The sequence below is a fragment of the Crocuta crocuta genome, unplaced genomic scaffold (genome assembly GCF_008692635.1).
Source record: "Crocuta crocuta isolate KB4526 unplaced genomic scaffold, BGI_CrCroc_1.0 scaffold61, whole genome shotgun sequence".
Taxonomy (NCBI): domain Eukaryota; kingdom Metazoa; phylum Chordata; class Mammalia; order Carnivora; family Hyaenidae; genus Crocuta; species Crocuta crocuta.
In genome coordinates, this window is record NW_027528369.1 from 4,761,801 (window position 1) to 4,771,905 (window position 10,105).

Here is a 10,105-nt window from a genome sequence, read left to right on the forward strand (position 1 = left end):
AAGCAGAAACCAAAAGAGATGAGAGACAGGCAGCAGGGAACCCAGCAGCGGGAGGTCCAGTTCTAGAAGGTCTACTTTGCATTGCATGATTTTCTCTCATAACAGCCTGGACAGAGAGAGCCGGTCAGCGGGAAGGGCAGTAACAGCAAACTTCGTGGCTACCTTTCAAAATTGCATTTATTCTTCACACCAGAACTTGAAGGTAGGTTCTATTCTTTTTACTGAAATGAGACAAATAAGGAACAAAGTGGTTCAGCAGACTGGCCAAGGTCACACAGAGGCAGGTGGCAGAGAGGAACAGAGGACACAGGACTCCAACTCAACCATCACGGTATGTCGCTTTCTGTCAACCAAATGACAGTGCCAAGTGCCAGGATTTGACTCCCATCAGTGAAAGCCGAGTGATGTCATGCCTCAGTTTTGGAAGGGAGCTGGAAGGAGTTTAGATGCCTCCCATGAAGAAAGTTTGCCTCAGAAGATGGACAGTTCCTAGCTTACCTACAGACCCAAAGCATTAGTATTTTGCCATAGCAAAACAGAAACAAAAAACCTCCAAAAACTCTCAATGGCTTCCAACAACAAGCTTTAATTCTTGCATTGAGGTTTGCAGCTTGGCTACATTTCTGCCCCACGTGTCTTCTCCCACCAGGACTGAGGCTGAAGGTGCAGCCACCATCCAGGACATGCCCATCATCCTGCAGAAAGCAGGAAGGCAAGGGGCCAAGCCAAGCGATGCATTATCTTTGAAAGCTTTTGCTCAGACATGGCAGAAAATTCACACCCCCTCACATCACATTGGCCAAAAAGCAAGTCACCTAGCCAAGGCTGACAATATATTCCACCTACTGGAATCACTTCTGGAAGAAATGTATTCTGCTCACTGGAATCACCCCTGGAAGTCATGTGGCAAAGGGTGTGGATATATAAAACCCTCCCATGGAGGAAGAAGATGATTGCAAACAATAGCATAATCAATGACAGCAAGAAACAAGCATGAGCTGGAGCAACAGAACATGACAAATCTACCGTTCATCGGAGGGGGCCCCCAGCAAGGCTGCTGGGAAGAGGACACGGAGCACCCAGACTTTTGAACTGAACAAGGACGGAGCCCCAGCTGCGGACAGGCCAGCTTTTCAGTGGCAAAAACAGCAAGTCCTGAGAGCTAAAGCTCTCAGCATCTGGATCCCAAAGACAGAACTCACAAAACACCAGAATCCAGTGGCCCAACGGCATGCCTGATGAGTATGTCGTAAGAATCATCACGGTCTCAGGGCCTTGGGTTTTGAGTAATTTCTCCATCTGTTTTTTGTTGTTATTATGCTACTTTCTTAATTATAAAAATAAGCATTTTTTTAAAAAGACATGTGCCTTTCCTAAGGCTTAAAAGAACACAAAGAGCAGAGGCAATTGCTTTCCAAGGCCAAGCCTCACGGTGTTGAGGAAGGTTTGTATGTTGGGTGATGCACCAAGAGGGTATCATTTCAATCCTGTGGGGTAAGCGGTCCTGCCACCTACTCTAATGGCTGACAAATGGGAAGGGAGTGATCAGGAAAACTTTTTCCTTGGCATGTGTGCATGTGTGTGTATGTATGTGTGTGGTGTCCCAACCTAGACATTCCAGGAATTTTCTGCTCGGATCCTATCTGAGGCTGAAGAAAGACAAAGGCCGCCATGAGTTCAGTATGAGGTGGAAATCTCGGATTCCTTTCAGGCCCAAGGAGACTAGGTAACATGGGCTTAAAAATGTCTTAGCTTACTCTGAGTGTGTTAGACAGTCAGCCCTGGGCTTTGTGGAAATTAACAATGCGGTTAAGCCGATTTGAGCCCAGTCTGGTGTAACGTGTACAACGACTTCAGTCGTGGGCTTCTGAGTTACAGAGATTTTTGGACCCTGACCCTGTTGCGTGACAGCTCTGTGACTGTGGGTGAGTAATCTACCCGCACCTCAGTTTTCTCCTTGAAAAAAAAATGGGATAAATATAGCGTCTACCTCACTGGGATGTTTTGGGGATAAAACACAAAGATCTAAAATTCCTAGTATTTTATCTGACACATAGCAGGCATATAACAGATTTCAGTTAGAAATACTAATGTAGGGGCGCTTGGGTGGCTCAGCTGGTTAAGCGTCTGACTTTGGCTCAGGTCATGATCATACAGTTTGTGGGTTCGAGCCCTGCATCAGGCTCTGTGCTGACAGCTCAGGGCCTGGGGCTTGCTTAGTGTGTCTTCTTCTCTCTCTTCCCCTCCCCTGCTCATGCTCTCTCTCTCTTTCTCTCTCTCAAAAATAAATTTAAAATATTAAAAATAATTTAAAAACTAAAACAAAGAAATACTAATGTAATAGGGACAAAGATGACATGTGTGTATTTGCAATCTTTCTCCTCCTATTCAAGAAACGCTGGTGCTACATGAGCACCATTTTCCCCTTCTGCTCCTTCTCCTGTGCTCCCCTTCACTTTGGGGTCTTACTGGGGGCATCTGACTCATTGGTGGGAGAAGAATGAGAGACATGGGGATAGGGATTTGCAGTGGAGAAGGCTAAACAGAACAAAAACAAAAATAAGCAAACAAGAAGTGTGTGAGAGAGAGAGAAGCAGACCTGAGCAGTGAGAGTATCTATGAAGGTTTTGAAGACATGAAAATAAAACGAGTCGAGAGACTCTGGAGCTGTGTGCATACTGTGAGAGAGGTTGACCGAGATGCACCAAGGAAAGGGACTGAATTAGTTATCTCTTGCTGCACGATCAGTTGTCCCCGAGTTTAGCAGCTCACAGCATCTGTGGGCCAGGAACTTGGGAGACTGTCATTCGGGCTCAAGGCCTCCCATGTGGGTGCAGTTAGCACGTCGGCCAGGGCTCATGTCACCTCAAGACCAGCCGGCGGAAGAGCCCGTGATGACAGCTCACGCACGCGGCCGTGGGCAGGAGGCCTCCGCTCCGCAGGACAAGGTCTCTCCGGAGGGCTGCTGGGTATCTTCCCAACGTGGTGGGTGACTTCCCCAGAGCGAGAGATCCAGGCGGGGGAACAAGGGGAAGCTGCGAGGCCTTTTGTGACCCAGCCTTGGAAGTCCCCCAGGGTCACTTCTACTTATCTGTTCACTAGGAGTGAATCACTGAGTCCAGCCCACACTCAAGGGGAAGGGAACTGGCCTCCATCTTTTAAAGGGGGCAGGGGAGAAATGTAGAAGAATTTGTGGTCATATTTTAGAACCACTAAAAGGGTTGGGGGCATGTTGCTATGGATTGTGACTTTGTGTCCCCTGAATATTATTGGGGGACTGCATGAGAAACTTGGGAATATTTTTGCCTTGACCATAAGTTTTTGTTGTTGCTTCACCACGACGTGGTCCCTAGATTGGTCTGTATATTTCAGTATCATTTCCCTTGGGCCTGAATGACATCCTTTAGCATTTCTTGTAGTATAGGTCTGCTGCAGGTGAGTTTTCTCAGCCTCCTTCTGGTTCTGGGAGTCTAATTACACATAGAAAAGATGATCTGATATCGTCCCCCAATTCCCTGAGGCTCAGTTCACTTTTTAAAATCTTTTCACTCTTTGTTCTTCAGACTGGGTCATTTTTACTCATCTGCCTTCAAATTCCCAGACCTTGTCTTCTGCTATCTCAAAACTACTACCAAATTCAGCTATTATTTACTTCAGGGTTGTTTTTTGGTTTTTTTTTTTGTTTTTTTTTGTTTTTTTTGTTTTTTGAGTGGGGAGAGACAGAGAGAGAGAGAGAATCCCAAGCAGGCTCTACTCTGTGAGTGCAGAGGCTGACACAGGGCTCAAACTCACGAAATGCAAGATCATGACCTGAGCTGAAATCAAGAGTCACACTCAACCAAGTGAGCCACCCAAGCACCCCTATTCATTTCAGTTTTTACTTTCACCTCTAGAACCTCCATTTATTCTTTTCTGTGGTCTTCATTTCTTTGCACAGATTGTTTACTCCTTTAATTCTCTCAACACATTTATGATAGCTGCTTTAAAGCCTTCATTTTTCTCCCATCCAAGTACTAACCAGGCTTGACCCTGCTTAGCTTCCAAGATCAAATGGTATTGGGCATGTTCAGGGTGGTATGGCCATAGACTAAAGCTTTTGTTTTTCTAAGCCCAATATCTGGGCCATCTTGGGTTTAGTTTTTATTGCTTTTTCTTGATTAAACATCACGTTTTTCTGTTTGCTTGTACTCTAGTGTCTCTTGATTGAACACTGGGAATTATGACAAATACATAATAGTATGACTATCTACATATCTGGATTTGGTTATCTTCTCCTCAAAGGTATTGCCTCCGCAGCTCAGTTACCAGCAAGTCATCTTGAACTAGTATAGGTTCCGTTTTATGATTTGTTAGTGCAGATCTGTGGAAAGCCCAGTGTTTCCCAAGCCCCTGCTACTTGGTAGGACTCAAGCAAGAGTATGGGAAATTCTGCTTCTATTGCAAATCTTATCATGACTTTGTTTTGGGGGTTGCCTTAGGGAAGGTAAAAATTAAGTTTTACTTTAGGGCAGTGGTTCTCAACTAGGGTGATTCTGTCTGTAGGGGACACGTCTGGAGACATTTTTGGAGGTCACAAGTTTATGGTGCAGCACTACTGGTATCTGGTAGATGGAGGCCAGGATCCTAGATATCCTACAATGCACAGGACAGTCCCCCCACAATAAAGAACTCTCTTGTCCAAAATGGCACTCAAACCAAGGTTGAGAAATTGAGCTCCTCCTGTCCCATGGATTCTAGTCTCTTCAGTTGCCCCAGACTCTGATCTATGCCTCCTTTGGTCAGTGGACCACTGTGTTCTGCTCAAATTCCAGTTCCTTATGCCACGGTCGGAATACTGTCCCCTAGCAGGGAGCCGAATGATTACAGGACTCAATTCAAGATTCCTACCTCTCTGGGATCAGCCTTCCTCTACCTGTTGTCCACTGGCGGACAAAAGTTGTCCCACATAGTTCATCAAGTCCAGTTGTTTATGGTGAGAGGGCTAATCCCTACAGCTACTCGATGGTGGCTAGAAACTGACATACAGTGTGTTTACCTTGGCCTTTCTAGTGCTAACTGAAACCTTATAGAAATTGATGAACCTGAAGAATTGTGAATACACCCACCATAAGTGTTCCCAATGAGCCACTCACTGAAGACATTTCTAGTTCAGATTCTCATTCACCATACATGAACGGGGTCCCCTCGTGGAAAAGGTTCACTCAGTTTATCCATATAAACCTGAGAGGTATACATCACCATTCCCATTTTATATGAAATAAATGTGTGTCAGGAAGTGCAATTTGCCTAAAATTTAGGGGAGATAAAACAGATCCAGGGGTCATATGGAAACACATCAGAACATGAATCAGTCTGTCTGATTCCAAGTACAGAGTCTTTTCTTTCCTTTCCAGCATCCACAGCTGTTTTCCTGGGATCTATCCACCACCTCTCAGAGGAGATTAAATGGCCTCAAAACGTGACTGGTTCTTCCCTTCTCATACCAATCTGCTCTCTGCTAATTTCATTCGTACTTTCCTTTTCTGGCAAACCCACACCTGGTGCTTGGCCTCTTTGTCCACCTTTGTCCTGGGACATATCTGAGCTGAACACCTCTCTCTCAAGGATCCAGGAACTTACATGGTCAAGGAAATATTTTCCAATATTTACATCACACAGCTTTATTTCCTCTGTTAAAATCTTTTTTGTTGTTTAATTTTATTTTTTGAGAGAGAGAGCATGTGTGCACGTGCAAGCGGGGGAAGGGGCAAAGGGAGAGAGACAGAATCTTAAGCAGGCTCCATGCTGAGTGGGGAGCCCAATGTGGGGCTTGATATCATGATCCTGGGATGATGACCTGAGCCAAAATCAAGAGGAACCCTCTACCAACTGAGCCCAGGCATCCCAAGATTTTTTTTAAAGTGATCCCTACACTGAATGTGGGGCTCGAATTCACAACCCCAAGATCAAGAGTCACATGCTCCACCAACTGAGCCAGGTAGGCATCCCTCCTCTGTTAAAATCTTAAATTAAAAAAAATCTCTCAACTGTTAACTAGGCAGCTATCCAACTGGGGCAAGAGAAAACTGAATGCTTTTTACAGAGCATCAGTGTATACTGATCTACTCATTCCCGTTGTTATGGTTGTTATGAATTGGGAACCACTTTTCAGGTTGAAAACAGAACCACATTATCTGTTTGCACTATAGAATCACAACAAAGAGTAACTACATTGTAGGCGGTTGAATGGAAGAATCAGAAATGTATATATATCTATGTTCTAACCCCCAAAACCTGTGAGTGTGACTTTATTTGGGAAACTGATCTTCACAGGTGAAATTAAGGATCTTGAGACGAGACCACCCTGAACATCTAGGTGGTCCTAAATCCAATGACAAGTGTCCTTATAAGATGCTGAAGAGGAGAGACCCAGAAACACAAGGAGGAGACCACAGGAAAACGAAGGTTGACACTAGAGCATTGCCAATGGCCATGAGAAGCTGGAAGGGTCAAGGAAGAGATCCTGTCTAGAGCCTTTGGAGAGAGCAAAGCCCCACCTACACCTTGATTTCAGACCTCTGGGCTCCAGAACTGTGGAAGAATTATTTTTCATTGTTTTAAAACCCCTAGTTTGTAGTGATATGCTACCGGGGACACAGGAAACTAATGCACACAATCACAGAAAAAGACTATTTGACACATTAACCACACTGGACTTTGCAAGACCTTTTCCATTAATAGGTGGCTTCCTTCTTCTTTGTGGAATTCTTCAATGGCTACATCTTGATAGCACTCATAGCCAACCATCAGAGGAGGCTGAAAACGTTTAAGTCAAAATAGGAGAAAAAAAACTTTACATTTGAGGAATTAGGAAACAGATATTTTTCCTGCTGATTAGGAAGTGGTTGCTGTGTGCAGTGATTGCTGGGGGCTTCCACAGCAACCTAGGTGGTGCAGTTAGAATACTTTCAGATGCAAGACTATGGAAAACCCAAACCAAAGTGGCTTAACCTCAACAACACCTACTGGCTCACGTTCTAGACCGGCAAGCCTGGGATGGACTTCAGTGCCAGGCTGATAAAGTTGAAAAATTTAATCATCTCTCCATCCTGCCATTTAGTGTTGCTTACTTTTTGAAGGTGTTCCTCTCAAGGAACACCTTGAGGAGGAAGGCTGGAGGAAGGCTGTCATAGGAAAGCCGGGTTACCAGCTTCCTCTTTTAGGTCCAGGAAGAGAGTCAAAGAATGAGAGACAGAGACAGAGAGAGGTGCTTTCTGTAGGTCTCTCCTTAGAGAAGGTACTTCCCAGAAGACTTCAGCAAAACACATGGCCCCTTTTGAACATGCCTCTTTTGCTGGTAACAATGATGGGTCATCCTCAAACTAATGAGGCCCTACATCCTGAACTTGAGGTAGGTCGACTTCCCCACATCCTCCCCAGAATGACACTTAAACAAAATGGAGGTCTGTCAGGAAGGGCAAGGAAGGTAACACTGATGGGCAGATACTGCATATAAATGATAATGTAACTATACCAATGTGCCAACCACTCCATATGCCTTAAAATACAAAACACAGCCATGGTTGAAGACATCTGCCTTCCCCTGCACAATTACATCCCTTCCTCCTCCTTAGTGACCTGCTATTTCAAATTTGGGACTTATCACTCCCATGTATTTCATTCTCACTATTCATCTATTCTTACTATAGATGTCTATATGCCGAAGCAGTATGTTTCATTCTCTTGTGTGTTCTTAAACTTAATATAAACGGGATGTGTATGTACTATTCTGCAACTTGCTTTTATCATTCCATCACCAGATTTGTGACACACGTCCACACAGGAATATAGGAAGTGCCAGGTCACACAGTTTCACGGAAGCATTCTAGTGAATGGATTCGTTAATTCTCCTGTCCGTGAACATTTAGGTTGACACTTTTTTCTTTACTACAAAGAAAGCTGCTGTGAACATTCTCAGCACGTGACTCTGTGCAGTCCTAGGAGGGTTTCTTTGGAGCATGTGACAGAAGGAACATCATTGAGTTATCTCGTGTATGTTAACTCTGGCTGTTCTCAATAGAAACTGGACCAAATTATATCCCACAGGCTACATATGAGAGTTCTACCCTCATGTGTCAACACATGTGGAGTCCAACTTTAAAATCTGTTAGTCTTGTAAATCTTTATATGGTCTGTTGTTCTCGCTAGTCTCCAAGTTCCACTCGGACAACCACTGTGTTTACACCAGTCACTTGCAGACCCCAGACAACGCTTAGTGCTTGGTAGGCTCCATGGCAAAGAGATGGGCCCGAAGCTCAGGGTTTTAGGGCAGGTTCCCAGCCTCATTCTCTTCTGCACACATCCTTTGCTATGCTGTTCACAGTAAGAAGAGAGGGTGGGAATCGTCCAGTTACTGGGAAAATCTTGTTATTAGCTGAATCAGCACACACATGGGATCCAGAGTGTGGAGAAAGAGGTCTCTACCTTCACCCTCAAGTTGCCTGTCAGTCAGGAGTCCGCCTCCCTTCTCTCCTTCCCGCATGGTGCTCTGGGGACCTAACCCCACACCAGACGCCTGGCCAGCATCTTCCTCAGCCTCAGCTAAGGCTCAGCTGTTCAGGTCCATCTTGTTTACTGGACCCGGGGAGATGGGGGCTGAGAAGTGGGTGGGTGAGCAGGAAGGGATGCAGAAGAGAGGAGAAAGCAGCATTCCTGGTCCCACCTTGGTGGGGAGCATACAAACACACCAATTTCTGAGCTCATAAATGGATTTGGTTTTCTCTATGCTTTTTCAAATACGTCCTGCTACTGTCCTAATTTAGTATGGGCCAAATAAATTCCTAGAAAAAGGCAAGCGTGCACCACGCCCAGGACAGTGGGGACTGCATCCAAACTTTTTGTTTGTTCCAAATCCAGCTTCCCTGCGGTGGTTCTCAACTAGGGGCAGCAGCGCCCTCTGGAGGCACGTGGAAAACACGCGGTGGCGTTTTTAGCAGTCTCCCTGCCTCGGAATTTAGTGGGTCAGGGCCAAGGGTGCCCACAGTGAACGGGTCAGACCTGCACACTGAGGAAGTGTCTGGCCTAAAATGCCAGTACTTCCCCCGCCCTCCACTGAAATCGCCGTGGGCTATGGGAGGCTGAGAGCGAGGCCTGTTCACAAGTGTGTCCCCGGGGAGCCTGGCACATAGTGGGGGCTCCATAAATGCTTGCCGAGTGAAAGAATTCGTGACTGCAGTATGCTAAGGCACCAGCTCCCAGAACTCAAGTGCCTGCTCCAAGCACACACTGAAAACCAGACTGTTAAGTCATCAGTCAGAAACAGACTAGGAATCTAAAGGGAAAATATCCTCTCTGCCAGAAAGTGCGTGAAATAATCTTTAGATGTGGGGAAGACTGTGTTCTCTGTCCCTGGAAAGCTGTCACCTGGAATCCTGTCACTTTTCCCATTCAGAAATATGAGGCAGTTGAAGAGATACAGTCACAGAAGGGGGGAAAAAAAAAAAGGATAAATGCCGTGACATTACAAAGCAGCCAAAACCTTATGCACAGCAATTTTCCCCCACCCCACCCCCCATATGACAGTGACCATGAATGAACATCGCAAAGCAAAATTTGCCAGAGCAGTTACTCCTGGGCATTCAGGAGCTCCATCCTCAGCTGTGACACCTAGCAGCTGGGAGACTTTGGGTAAGTTGCCGAACTTCACCAAGCCTCAGTCCCCTCACCCATAAAATGGGGATGATGATACTTACCCTACAGGGTAACATGAGGGTTACGTGAGATAGCGTCAGTAGAGCAGGAAGCACAGTGCCCGGCACTTAAAACACAATTATTACTAAATCTCTGAAAAGCAACCCCAAATAGCCAGCAATAAAGCCACTGACCGCCTTGCAGAACAAAACAGACACTCAGCCGTTTAACCCAAGGACATGGGCAGACCACAGAACGTCCTGTTCTTACAAGACACAGATGAAGTCAGTTTATTCTGCTTCTAAGTCCTTTTGTTCCCTGGTTGACCGACAGTGCTGTGATTCACGTTAAATTATAATTGTGTTTCTGTATCCCTCTGGTGATAAATAGTTCACTATCAGGCCTCTTTTGCAAAAAAAAAAAAAAAAAAAAAAAA